The sequence below is a fragment of the Lissotriton vulgaris genome, chromosome 9, assembly GCF_964263255.1.
Source record: "Lissotriton vulgaris chromosome 9, aLisVul1.2, whole genome shotgun sequence".
Lineage (NCBI taxonomy): Eukaryota > Metazoa > Chordata > Amphibia > Caudata > Salamandridae > Lissotriton > Lissotriton vulgaris.
Window position 1 is genome coordinate 486478764 of NC_141697.1, and position 14567 is coordinate 486493330.

The 14567-nt window shown below is 43.6% G+C and overlaps 1 long non-coding RNA gene across 1 annotated transcript in view; it reads right to left on the minus strand.

Annotated features, from left to right (window-relative positions):
- Positions 1 to 246: 246 nt before the first annotated feature.
- Positions 247 to 14567, minus strand: part of LOC147690308 (uncharacterized) — a 90165-nt gene continuing 75844 nt past the window's right edge. The window contains exons 3-4 of the long non-coding RNA XR_015299951.1: positions 5669 to 5769; positions 247 to 5576 (exon numbers count right to left, since the gene is read on the minus strand). This is a non-coding gene — a long non-coding RNA (uncharacterized LOC147690308). The remainder of the gene's footprint in view (positions 5577 to 5668; positions 5770 to 14567) is intronic.

Consider the following 14567-nt stretch of genomic DNA (forward strand, 5'->3'; position numbering starts at 1 on the left):
TAATTGCCCTCTACCTGTTGCCCAAACAACAGACTATATCTCTGTTTTTGTATGATGGACCCATACATGCAGAAATACATTTTGGGTTTGGTGTCAGAATAGTATTTCGGGATGATTTAATTTGCTTAATTTTCAATATAATACGAATTATAAAGTGTGTTATTTCTCTTTTGATGATCAGTGTGGTCTAATTACTGTGTCTAATCAATTTTTTTTTTACCAACTCACACAAATGTCAACAAGATCAGCATTTTACATCGTTTTTTTATTTGTGGAATGCAGACCTGATTCACATAAATACAGAGGGGTTCTACTATCTGTATGCAGGAAACAATGCAAGCAGTTTTGCCAACTAGAATGGCATGCCACACCCCTATAAAATTAATAAATTATCACAAATCCTTATTAGCCAACAGGATGTAGTCCTGTACATTCTGAAACCATTTTAAGACAATGCAAGTCAGAAATAATGGCGGGATAACTCAAGTGTGTGGCTATCCCTAACCCTGCATCCTTTATCATATGTGCTCCAACATGTATCAATCATTAAAATGCTTAGTTTGTGATAATGTCCATTTACTGTGTATTTTATTTTAATCAGATCCACCGACGGTACACACTGGCCGACTATTAGAAGGCACAATAGCATCTACTAAACTAAACAAACATCACTGAGAGTTTTGATCTCTCCATCAGTGGTCTCAAGTTAAATATTTTCATTTAAGGTACCTACAAATATGCAGAAGAATACTCGGAGATGCTTTAGAGGCATAAATTCTAGGACATCACACTACATTAACATACAAAAATACAATCTTGTAGCTGTTAGGCAATTCTGGCAAGGCTCCACTGCATTATATTTACAATAATTTACAGAAGGCAGTTCAAAGTAATTTAAAAAAGAAGCCTGGGTAATTAAAGTACTCTATGTAAAAAAATATGTTAACATGTTGATTACACACATACAACATCCCTGCCACATTTGAGGTGCATTTTCAGCGAGCGCTAGTTAGAATCAATCAAGGAAACATAATGCTTGTCTTAAAATGTGGAGCCAGGTTTCCATTTAAAAATGGACACGGTCATTTATATGTATTGTTGAAATCATTTGTAAACATGTAAAAACATAGTGCTGAAAGTGTATCCTTCCACTTTAATCTTGTTGCAACCAACATAATTGTTTCATTCTCTCACAATGACAAGTTATTACCAAAATCTATTCACAATTAATGTGTTGAAATACTCAACAAAGGTGCTATGCTTACGTGCAGAAATATTTCTGAACCTTAAAGGGGCTATTAAGTTTGGAGAAAAAAGCAGTTACATTTACCCAGTCTTACATACAACAAGCAACACCAATAATCATTCAAGAATGTTGCTTTGTTAGATGATGTCTTCCTGCATTCTAATTACACCGGAGTAAATGGCATTATTTAGGTAATTTCTCGTAACAAAATGATGTGAAATTATCAAAATTATGCAATTACTCTTCATTGCCTTATTTCAGGGAGAAATCTTAACACAAGATGTACCATTCTGGTAATTTTGTTTTTACACGAGCGCCATTGCAGACAGTTTTTTTACCCGAATGGCCTGGTCGGGTAATTTTTTCAGTCAAAACTACAAATCTGAACGTGAAAGGCAGTGTTTTGAACGCAAATGGCAGTTTCTTTAACATGGGCAGTGAACAAATATTTTAGGTCAATATTAACCTGAACTAACCATTTAGGTAATTTTTAAGTGCAAAATTACAAATCAGAAAGCAAGTGGCAGTGTGTTGAGTATGAGAAACTCGAAATCAACTCAAAATTAAACTTTGAGCCAATTGTTTTACCCAAACAGACCATTCAGGTACTTTTTTCAGTGCAAGATGCATCTTGCGTAATTACAGATAATGTATATGAGCTATATCCCCCCCTACTTAAAATCCAAGCACACATCATCAAAGAAATGGAATTCTGGAATGCCTGATGTGGTGATTGTTAAATACACATAACTAGGTAAATGGAACTGTTTTCAACTACACCCTGAAGGGATTTATTAAATTAGAGGTAAAGGAGATGTTTAGTCAAAATTTTCTAATAACGCAGATACATGTCATAGTTCAACAGAGCTATGCGAGTCAACATTAATTGGAGAAACAAAATGACCATGAATCTTTACTTTATGAGTTGGTAAGTGTTCTATGCTTTACACTGTCTAATCAATGAATATAGACATGTCATTACATCGTTTTCATTAGATATTTTATGTGACCGGCCTTTCAATTTCAAAAGGGTCAATAAATCAACTGCAATATGAATGAATGAATGAATGAGTACGCTCTTGTATAGTGCATGGCTACCCTGAGGCATCCCAGCGCTGTGGCGAAGAATAATAATACACCAACACCATAAAATAATTTTGGCTTTTCAGTCAATATATGTGCAACCTGGGCTCAAAGTTGAGGACTCATAATTGCAACAATTGCAGTTTGTTAAAAATTATCACTGCAATGTGTTTTGTTGTAGAAGATGAAACACCTGGTAGAGTTGAATCTAAATTGGCTGACACTAGCACAATTTACCCCCCAAAAAATATTCTACATTTCATTGTTTTATGCCTTTTAATCCATTGTGTGCAAGAACACTTACTGTAAAATACAAACCTGTCACTACAGTTGAAATCTAGTAAAGGTTGCATTAGTAATTGCCCACATATCAGAGGCCATAATTGCACTGCAAAAGTTGACAAACTGTACCGCCTTGCTGTTAGTCTTAAATGTATGTCGTTTATCTCTGCTGTTCCTCACATTTGTCAGTCTTTTACTTTCCTTGTGCAACTATATGCTGAATAGCCCTTTTATAGCTGGGCAAATTACAAAAATAAGATTTTTTTGTTGCTTACATTACAGTAGAAAACGTTTATTTACAAACATTTCTGCTAAGAATTGAGATAAATTATCTTGCTTCAGAAAGAAAGAACTTGTCCGGAAATGCTGCAATGGAAAAGATGGTCAAGTATGGGAAATTGGCTGTGAATTAATAACTGAGGAGCTTATGTTTGTATCTGTGTACAAGTATTAAAACAGGTAATTACGACAAATACCTGACACCCCAAAGGATCTCACGAAGGAAATATCTGTGGGCTTCTCCGAACCTTGAGAGCCTACATCAAAAGTCAACGCAGATAAAAATGGGTGTGGTGCTAGAATATGATTCTCAAAATAGTCTATCAATATTGTACCCTAAACATTGTTTACAACAATATTACTCCATTGGAGTTATTAATAAAAGATCTACATTCAATGGGACAATTACTTTGTAAATGATATTTGAGATTCAATATGTATGTTAGACTTTAAAATTGTAAGAAATATGTAAAGGGCTTTGGAGGGTTTCAAGTGGGAGAGGTCAGCAAGGCATTGGTAAGCACTTCACCCCTCTAGGTTCCAATTACTCCACTGATCACCAACCTAGCAAAGAGCCCTGACACACACCCCCAGCTTAGTAACAACTCAATATTTTCCCCAGATTCTGCACAAAGAAAAAGACAAATGCCACAGATCGAAAAAGAACACAACAAGAAACAAATCTCTACCTAACAAATCCTTATCAAAATATAGGGAACTTCATATGGAGGAAAACTGAAGCACCAATAAAATGAAAAGGAAACTTACCTATTAGAAGGTATGTTATAAAGTGGAAATGTTGGGGGAAAAAGCTTTTATTCAAACTTCTTTTGAAAAGAATGCAAAAGACCAGAGCTTTAAGTTCTTGGATCTATGTCACAGAGCCAGAAAAAACAGAACTGAAGATTTAACTCTATCTCTGTTGCATATTGTGATTAGGGTGGCTGATGCGATTTTTTTTATGATTGGCTGCAAATCTATAAGATCATTATCTTTTCATTATTGACTTTGAAAAGGCAATATTGAACTGTTTTCTGGGGGGTAGCATGACTGTTATATGTGGTTTAGACACATGTTCATTTTATAATGTGCTTTTTACTATTTTTCCTTTACAAAATAAAGATTGTGTTTTCCTTTACTTTGAGAGTGTTCTAGGAACTCACACATGGGGGGGGGGGGTCCGTGTTTTTGAATATTAATTAAGATCCCTTGACAGAAATATATATATTTTGGCAAATAAAGGCCATCACCCCAAGCCTCAAAATACACTTTGCTATATTCCAAGGTCTACTTTAAGGTGAACTGGTCATTTCTATTTACATTTATATGGCTATATGTTTAGAATACTGATAAAGTAGCATCTATATAATATACTGGCTTTTGAGTCATCCGTATCTGACATCACTCTTTGGTTGTCTTTAAATGTGAATATGTTGCATTAAATCAAAGATAGCCAATATGGTGGCATAACATTTTATTTTGGGAAACTGTGCATGAAAGAAGCATCTGTAAACAAATAAACTCTTATGTAGCGTGCATCTAGCAAATTGTCAATTTCTTCATTAAAGGAGAATACATAGAGGCTTACATATTCAGTGTTTTGGAATAATTTTTGAAAATATTTTTAGGGCATACTTGAACGTGTTTTATGATAATTGTAATCTGTACTTTGAAAAGTGACCAAAAATAATGAAGCATTGTCTGTAGTCCTATCTGTTTAATTTGTATCTAATGCAAAAATGTTTATTATTTAGTCATGATTCACTTTGATGTAAAACAGTATGCCATATGTTATTTTTTATTACCTTTTACAAAATTGGTTGGTCTACCTTGATTAAAAGTATAGTTCTGAAGATTTTAAATCAAATATTTTGTGCCTTGTAAACTGTAAGGCCAACACAACCTAAATTACACTGCAGATGCTAGTAAACCAGAAAGAACCACAAGGCCTTTCGGAGACAAATCGAGAAACTTAGTAAAGTGTCCTGATATTACAACAACCCTGCTTTGGCTAATCCTTCCTATGAGTATTAAACAGTCTAACTGTTGTGCACTTCATTATCCACTCAGTTCTGATAAACAATTTGACACTTGTCTACATTTATGCTTATACCATTCTAAAGAAGTAGCTATGTATGTTTATTCTGAGCAAACAATTTCCTAGTAATTCTCATCAAAGAGATAAGTCTCATACCTATCACTCACTTTATACTTCATCCCTTCTTTGATCTCCTGAGTTAGTTCCTAATTTTCACATGCTAAGCAACAGCTTGTTTATTAGAAACAAGTATCATGGAATCTAAAATACACTCTGGTTCACTCTCTAAATCAACACCTGAGAATTCTGCTCCAAGTGACTTCTTGTGTACCCTATCCCATATATTACATTCTCTGTAGGATAAGGCACAATGTGGTAGGAATGCAGCTCCTCATAATAAATAGACTGAGAACAGCAATCTTGGACCATCAATTTCAGCCGTTTTCTAGTATCAGCATATGCGGTCCTACAACAAGGCTCGTCTTTAAAGTATTCATAGCTCTCCTTCTCGGCCTCGAGATGTATCTTCCTTAGCAAGTTGTTGATCAAAACAGACCTCCTCAGATAAGTTTCTGGGTCTTCAAGGAACCTAAGCTTCTCCAGAGAGAGTTTCAGAATGCAAGTCCGATCTTCGGGTAATATCAGGTGCTGAAATATTCAAATGGTAAAGGTGTAACTACTGAAAAACAAGAATCGAGAATACTGATATCACCTAATGTCAAATAGAAAACGAAGCTCACTTTTGGAAAGTATCTCTCATATTCTTTGTGTACATCTTCCTCTTCTGCATATTTTCTCTTAAAATAGGCTACTTTCGACGTTGTTAATCAGAATGTATCAGCTGTGAAAACAAAGCAAGAGAAATAACATTTAGTGGGGGAATGGTGATTGAACACAAAATGTTATAGGCTTTTACAAATGGTCTTGAAATTTTAAGGAGGCGCGACTAGCAATGAATGGTTAAATGAAACTCAAGACAGCGACTAACACTTTCCCAGATCCTTCCCATATATTTATGAAAACTAATATTTTTTGGCCAATATACTTTTAAAAAATATACTTTTAGGAGGGAAACCTCAATATAGTCACACAATTTTAATTTCATCATGTCATGTAATGAACACATATTTATGTTTAAATGTGTTGGGTGTACCATCACTAAACCCCCCAGGATTTTATTTTTAGCTATTTCCTTTACAAAATCCCTAATTCACAGAGCAAGCTTTGCATATTTCTGGGAGCAAACTTTGCCCAGGAAATGTGTGTGAACAGTTTATAAACCCAAATATGCCAATTCACGATGAGGGTATGCAGGCAATGGACGGACCAGGTAACAAGCATGGATGCTATGCTCACATTTTCAGGTATCACAAAGTAAGTAGACATGAGACACTTTTCTGATATAAACTGGCTCACATGTGACACTTTGGCATTATGATAAGGGCCCACTGATGTTAAATCAGGCTTCCACCACCATACTCAAGTCACACAAGAGAACAACTTTGAAATAGATGGGCCAAAAAGGGCCTATACATTTCACTGCAGAAATGTACATTTCCACTTCTGTGCTTGGGGTTGGAATGTAAATCTGCATGCCCCCATAAAGGCAATCGTGAGTGATGTCCTACTGTCTCTGCAATGTTTATCTGAGATATTTCTGTCCTCTGCCTGGGTTTTTTGTCAATATATTGAGAGCAACAATGTAGGTTTACAAAAATATTGCACTGACCACATCACCTACCACTACATCGTCAAGCAAGTATAGATTTGCTATTGTTAGTGCCATATGTACCTTGACACAGTAATGGTAGGCTATATAATGGATGAGATATTTTTTATCATGGGATATATTGCATGTAATATAGTGGCCTCCTCCTCCACCACCCCCTGCATTAGATCAAGAGCATTGTAGGAAACATAGGGACGTGCCAGAAACAGATTACATTGCAACCCTTTGTGAATAAGGGACGTGCTTGAATCTGCACTAGTCACAGACTCGGGGACACCACCAAAAGAAAAATTGGCACAGAGGTTAGATGCATACGCCAGTTCTCTGTGAATTTGCAGGACTTATCCCAGGAAGGGCCCTTTTAATGGATGTTATTTAAGAATCGCCAAAGGATACAACTGTGAACCCTGGCTTGCCCCTTGTGACCCCTGACACTGTTATTGGGGTCACTCTGGCATCAGAGGACGCATAGACAGCACAATCAGAGGATATGGGTATCTTGGCAGCAGAAAATAAATTAACAAAATAAACTTCAGATCACTTCTTTGTCATTTGTAAAAAAAAAAGCAAGTGTTCCAGGCTACTGCTAGTTGGTCAGAGGGAACAGTTGAAACTTGATCAACAATGTGTCACCTAGCAACATGCCCTTCAAGGCCTTGCAAGCCTCAGGCACTGGGGGGGCTTATTTACAAGCCTCTTGCACTGCCGGAGCATCACTTTTTTTGACGCACCGGTGGCGCAGTGTGCTGGCCCATATATCCAGGCCACGTAAAACCACCCTGAGTGGGATTGAATGGCCTTGTAAATACGGCCCCTTTTCACGAACCACTTTGCATGAAAGGGGCATGTCATGGGTGTCACTGTGGGTGTTACCACGCAACACCCATGGATTTTGCTGCAGTCCCAGATTTATATTTAATAAATGTAGGAATGCGTCTGAATCCTACACCTCCTCAGTGGAGGCGTAAGGAGGCGCACTGAGGAGAAATACTTTTATTTCTCCTCATTTTCATCTCTTTCTAAGCGTGCTACATTCTGCAGCACATATAGAAAGAGAAAAACACCATCAATGATAGTTTTTGTACAGGACGGTGTCCCTTGCTGCACAAAACAATCATCCCGGCAGCGCAGGTACCTTTGCACCATGGTGAAAGGGTGCCTGCATTGGCTCATGGCAGCCAACTGTGCACCGACACAGGGGAAAGCACAGGGATGTGTCATATTGTTGTGAATATGACGCCTCCCTGTGCCTTTAAAATGATACAGCAGACATCAGAATGCAGAACGTATAGAAAGAGGAAAAAACGATATATTGAATAAAAGTATTTCACCTCGTTGTGCCTCCATAGGATTCTGACACATTGTTGACAAAATGTTGTAAATCTGGGAAAGCGGCAGAATCCATGGGTGCTGCGTGAGAACACCCAAGTAACACCCTTGGCAAGCCCCCTTCATGCAAATTGATGCATAAAAAGAGGCCATGAAAAGCCATTTTTGCAGCGGCCCTATGATGAAGCATGCCACTGCATAGTAGGTGAGGGCAGTATCAAGACATTTTCTATTTTCCTTCTCTCTTATGTTTCTCGTTTAGCAATGACTATTATGTAATACAGGGGACAGGAACCTTACAACTCAACCCAGGTTTTCATCCCTGGCCCTGTTTTGTATTGTTTTTTACTGTCATTCTCTCTTTTGTGAGTTTAAAATATCGGAAGAGGAGTCAGAGAAGGCTCATTCCCTGGTCTCTTTTTTGTTATTTCTTATTCTGACGCATTCCCAGGCTTTCAAAACCTTGTAAATCTGGGAAAGCGGCAGAATCCATGGGTGTGGCATGGGAACACCCACAGTAACACCCATGGCAAGCCCCCTTCATGCAAATTGATGCATGAATAGGGGCCATGAAAAGCCACGCAGGGAGGCTTTGTGTGGCCTTGTAAATATGGGCAAGAACATCCAAAGCAAACCCTAAGCCAGGTTAGATGCTGTATTTTAAATATGCAGGAGCCTTGTTAAAAAGCCAGTAGAAGAACAATAGAAAAAAGCATTATAATAGAACAGTCAGCTCACATGGCTTCCCTGGGGCACCACCGGTTACACGGAAAAAAGAAAAATTGGCAAAATTTCATGCAGCACCCAGAGCAAAATAATACAGGTTGCTGAAAGGTGCCAAGTATTCTCTTTGCTTATTTGTAACATTTTCATATTTTCAGTTTGCTGTTTTAATGCCCTTCATGTGGTCTCATCGACATTATTGGGAAATTGTAGACCAAATTATGCAAATTAGGGCGTTATTGCATAAAGTGCCCTGGGGGCCCAACAGACCTTTGCGCTTACTTTGCACGCCCCGGGGCATTTTGTTATTACAGGAGGGGCCACGGATTCTTGTTCGGCGCCTTCTGTAATACCAATAGTGCTGGCGCACACAAAGCGCCAGCGCTACATTTAAGGAGGCGTTCCCTCATTTGCATGGGGGCAATACCCTATGCCAATGAGGACATCCATTGGCCTCTGTGCCCATGTTGTATTACCGACGTGGGCACAGAGGCAAAGAAGCCTTCAGGAGGTGCCCTGACAGTGCACCACCTAAAAGGTGGTGCACTGACAGTGCGCCTTATGAGAGCAGTCCTCTGCAGGGGGTAAAGAGGGTCCTTTGGACCCCACAGACATCCCCTTGAAGGCGGGTGAAGTCACTGAGTGTACCTGCCTACAATGGGATCTCTATCCCCCTTTAAAAGTGCAGGTGGTTTCACGCCTGGACTGTGAAACATGGAGTGGCTTTAATGCAGCCACTCTGTTTTTCACGGGAATGCGCTATTTCGCTGCTGCCCTGGTAGCAGCGCATTCCCCATAATGCGGCACATTTTCCTTTATTGCACCGGGCATACCGTTTTAAAGGTGCACCCGGCACAATGAAGGAAAATTTATTGCATGTATAATGCGGCCCATGGTTGGCTTAATTATGGGGCAAGAAAAGGCAAATAATGATTCAGCATGTGTGCACCTTCTAGGGTAGTATAACTACTCCAGCTTGACATTTTAATATATGTCAATATTGGAGGAGGAGCTTCGCACGGATCCAAGATGGACGCGTGAGCACAGGGCTCCTGAGACCCTCTTCGCCTCCCGCATCTATCCTGCCACAAATCCTGATTTGATCGACGGGTACCTGTTGACTATGCCCTGCTGATTCTGAGGACTTTTTCGGAACTTAAATCGGACGCCGCAAACCGGGCTTGCTGCATCCTGAAGTTTGTGGCCTACATCGTAGACCATCCCCGGCCTTGAGTCCCCGAGGTACCCAGGTGGCAACTCAACAACAACGGCCAGTTGGGCACGCCCACAGCCCCTGTGGTACTTTCGGTTTCGTTTTGGGCCATTGTTGACGACGCTCTACGGCTGCCCCATTCGTCTTCTCGTCCCAGCTACGGATCCTGAGTCTGCTCTAGTTCTTAGCCCTCTTGCCCTTGTGGTCCATCGAGAGCGTGATCATTTTGACCAGATCACAACGACTCCGTGGGAGTTTAAAGCCCACTATGGCGGGCAAGGCAGATGCCGAGAAGCGGAACACCAAGGGCACGCATCGTGGGGGTTTCATCCAAACCCAGACTATAGAGCGCTACACTCGCCCGAAAGGGTCCCCATGTGGAGTGAGCAAGGCTCTTGAAGGGACTGTAGATGATACTCCCTCATCGGAGGAGCCGACACTAAAGGACATCATGGGAGCCATTACTAGTGTTCGGACGGACATGGGCCAACAATACGAGACTCTTGCTGCAAAGATCGACACAGTGGCGATCAAGGTTAATCTTATCAGGGCGGACCTGGGTAAGACAAATGAACAGGTCAAGTCTTTGGACATTAAAACTGCGAGCTTGATCACTGATGTCTCGGACCTTCAGGCTGAGGTTCGCACTCTCCGTACCTCCAACGACCAGTTTGCCCGCCGGCTGGAGGATTTCGAGAGCCGGGCCAGGCGCAACAACGTCTGCATCATAGGGGTTCCGGAGAACTCATCGGACGTCTCCACGGACCTTCTGGTGGAGGATCTGGTCCTTAAACATCTTGCACCTAAGGGCCTCAGTAACTTTTTTACCGTGGAACGAGCACATAGAGTTCCCGGCGGGAAGCCGAAGCTGGGGGCCGCACCGAGACCCATCATCGCCAGGATTTTTAATTTCCGGGACCGGGATGCTATCCTGCAAGCTTCACGAACCACGGGTCCCACTAAATTTGACAATGCCTCGGCCAGTTTCTATCCAGACTTCACCCAAGCGGTGCAGAAACAGCGCATGGGTTTCACCGGGGTGAAGAGACGGCTCAGAGATATTGGTCTGAAATATGCCATGCTTTTTCCTGCCCGACTGAGGATCGAGTATGAGGAGCGGGCGTTTTTCTTCAATCGCCCCGACGTGGCCAGTGACTGGTTGGACACATTGCCATCAAATCGTATGAGCGGCGAGAGCTCGAGAGGTGCCGAGGGTGGCCTGGCTGAACAGGAGTAGTGAGTCTGCAGCGGCGAACTGGTTACTTTGGACTTCTAGCAGTGGCTTTTTAATAGACTCGCTTCTACTGTGGGTACCCGGGGGTGGGGGGAATCGGGCCTCCTCTTCCTCCTCTGGGGGCTTTCTCTCTCTTCTTGTAGGTTAGTTTCATGGGGCGACAGGCACACTGCAAGTTGGGGTGGCTTTCTGGTCTAAAGCAGGGGTGCAGGGTGGGGGGGTGTTTTTCAGGGTTCCTTGGGGGTGGTGGGGGGTCTTTTCCTTTTTGTTTTGTTCGAGGCTGCTTCATTTCCTGTTGTCTGTTCTGTGTGCTTATTCCCGGGCAAAGGGGGCTGGGTGCTCATTGCCGGGATGGGGGGGGGGGAGCTTAGGATGCTGAGTTGGAACGTTAACGGTCTTGGAGATAGAATAAAGCGGGGTATTGTATTGCAATATTTGAAACGTTATACCCCAGATGTGATTTTGCTTCAAGAGACGCACTTAGTTGGAAATGCATGCCGTGCACTAAACAGACGGGGCTACCGTATGGTGGCACACTCGGGGTTCACTTCTGGTTCGAGAGGGGTGGGGGTCATGGTACGTACTTCCCTCCCCTTGGAGATAGATGATGTAGTGTTGGACGACAGGGGCCGCTATGCGGCTATTACGGGTCGGTGGGAAGGGAAAACGGTCTCCTTCTTGTCTGTGTATGTCCCCCCTGGCCTACAGTCTACCACATTTGCTGATCTGGGTGATGTGATCCTGGGGCTTCCTGACGGCGTGCTGATAGTGGGTGGCGATTTTAACTCTGTAGTTAGTGGGGATGAGGATCGTAGCCCCCCCAGGACTCTGCCTGCGGCACAGCTCTGGCTCGAGAAGCTCCTGGACACGCTTGGGTTGGCTGACTGTTGGAGGCAGCTACACCCTGGTCAGCTCCAATATACTTTCTACTCAGGTGCACACAGGAGTCTATCGAGATTAGATTATATTCTTATGCCAGCAGCACAGATGGTCTCTGTGCGGGAGGTTAGGCATTTGGCCAGGGGGATCTCTGATCACTCTCCGCTTTGGCTTACAGTTGACATGCAATTGGGTGCCGAGGGCCGTGTCGCTCCGATCAACCCCTGGCACGTTCGTAACCCTAAGATCAGGTCGGAGATAGTGAAATGTATGGATTATTATTTCGCTGAGAATGAGGGATCGGTTCCCTCCCCGGTTACATTGTGGGAGGCCTATAAACCAGTGATTCGTGGTCAAGTTTTGTCCCTCATTGCCAGCGAAAGGAGGCGTAAGAATGCCGCGGTGTTGGATCTGGAAAATGAGATCACTGACTTGGAGGGGCAGATGGAGTCCGGGGTCAATCCGGAGATGCTGCATTCTCTGGCTGTGAAACCATTTGATTATAAGGCACTGGTCACTGATGCGGCCAAGGCGATGCACCGTGAGCAACAGGGGCGTTTGTATGATGTTGGTGATAAGGCGGGAAAGTTGATTGCATGGCTGGACAAAAGGGATAGATTGAACCAAGTGGTGCCTGTTGTTGAGCGTGTGGATGGTGTGCGAGTCGTGGACCCGATTGACATAGTCCAAACATTTGCCCGTCACTTTCAGGCGGTTTATGCACCAGTCTCTGATAGGCCGGAAGAGGACTTGCATCTTTTGCTTCGAGATATCGCCCTGCCTGGCCTGTCGGATTCGGACAAGGAGCTTATGGAGGCGGATTTCTCCACCGATGAAGTAGCGCTCGCTATCCGTTCACTTAGATCCGGGAAGGCCTCGGGCCCCAACGGTATACCGGTGGAACTGTATAAACTATGCCCAGACAAAATGGCACTGTATCTTCGTAAGATGTTTCTGTCATCGCGAGATCTTGGCTCTCTTCCTCGGGATCAGAGACTGGCGTCCATTGTTGTCATCCATAAAGACGGCAAGCCCCGTGATCATTGCTCATCATATCGGCCGATTTCGCTCTTGAATGTTGAGCCCAAAATTCTCGCTAAACTTCTGGCGAATCGGCTGGTTACGGTGATCGCGGACTTGATCCATCCAGACCAATCTGGATTTATACCCCACCGAAACACCGCGCTTAATTTACGTCGCCTCCATGGCATCTTAGCAAGGGCGGGGTCTCTTCGAGAATCGGCCATTTTGGTTTCTCTTGATGCCTCGATGGCCTTCGACACGGTTGAGTGGCCGTATTTGTGGGCTGTTCTCGCTAAGTTTGGGTTCGGCCCTAAATTCATTGGGTGGATCAGGCTTTTGTATGAGCAGCCGCTGGCACAGGTGGTGGTTAATGGTAGGGCTTCGGAGCCCTTCAACCTCGGGCGGGGAACGAGACAGGGGTGCCCCTTGTCGCCGCTCCTCTTTGCGCTTGCCCTTGAGCCCCTGGCTGCTTGGTTGCGGTGGGAACCATCGCTCAAGGGCATACAATGGTCGCCTGATTTCGAGGACCGTATATCACTCTATGCCGATGATATATTGTTGTACCTTACCTCTCCTCGTAAGTCGTTAGGCATCCTGTTTGATGTGCTACGCTCCTTTGGGAGGAATTCCGGTCTGGTCATTAATTGGTCCAAGTCCTGTATTTATCCACTCACGGATGATGAGCCCCTTCTTCCCCGCCATTGTCCGATACCGGTTTCTAGAGATGGTTTTAAATACTTGGGGATCTACATTTCACTGGACCCCAAAGCCCGCTATGAGCGGAATTTGTTGCCTCCGCTCTCCCGGCTTCGTTCGGATGTTGCGGCGTGGTGCGGCTTGCCACTATCCCCCTTGGGAAGGGCGGCCCTGTTCAAAATGATGTCTCTCCCCCGCTTTTTATATGCCATTCAAAACACACTTGATTTGGTACCTGCCAGCTATTTCCGAGAGATCGAGGGCTTGCAGAGGCGGCTGGTATGGGGTGGGCGACCTCGTATCGCATTGGCGAAATTGACTTTGCCTTGGTACGATGGAGGTATCGCGTTGCCTGACATCAAGCGCTACTATTGGGCCTCCCAGTTGAGTGCTGTGAACCACGCTATTTACGGCCCTGTCCCGAACCCCGCGTTTGAGATGGACAGAAGGCAACTCCCCGGAGGAGATTACAATCGAGCGCTCTATTCCAGAGCCGACCGGAAGCACCTCACGGGCCCTACTGCAGTGGCGGTGCGAGTTTGGGGAAGCGCGACCCCCGCCACGGGCTGGACGGATAAATTGACGAAATCTACCCCATTGTATGCTGCGGAAGCGCTAGGTTTGCCTGTGGACGTCGAAGGGTTTTGACAGATGGGATCTCATCGGTATCAGCAGGGTGGGCGACCTCTGGGCCAAGGGCACAGTTAAGACCTTCGAGGCACTCCAGCGAGAATATAAAGTGAGTGACAGGGAATATTTCCGGTACCTCCAAGTCAGCCATGCGATTAACTCGGTTTTCCCGGCTGACACTTC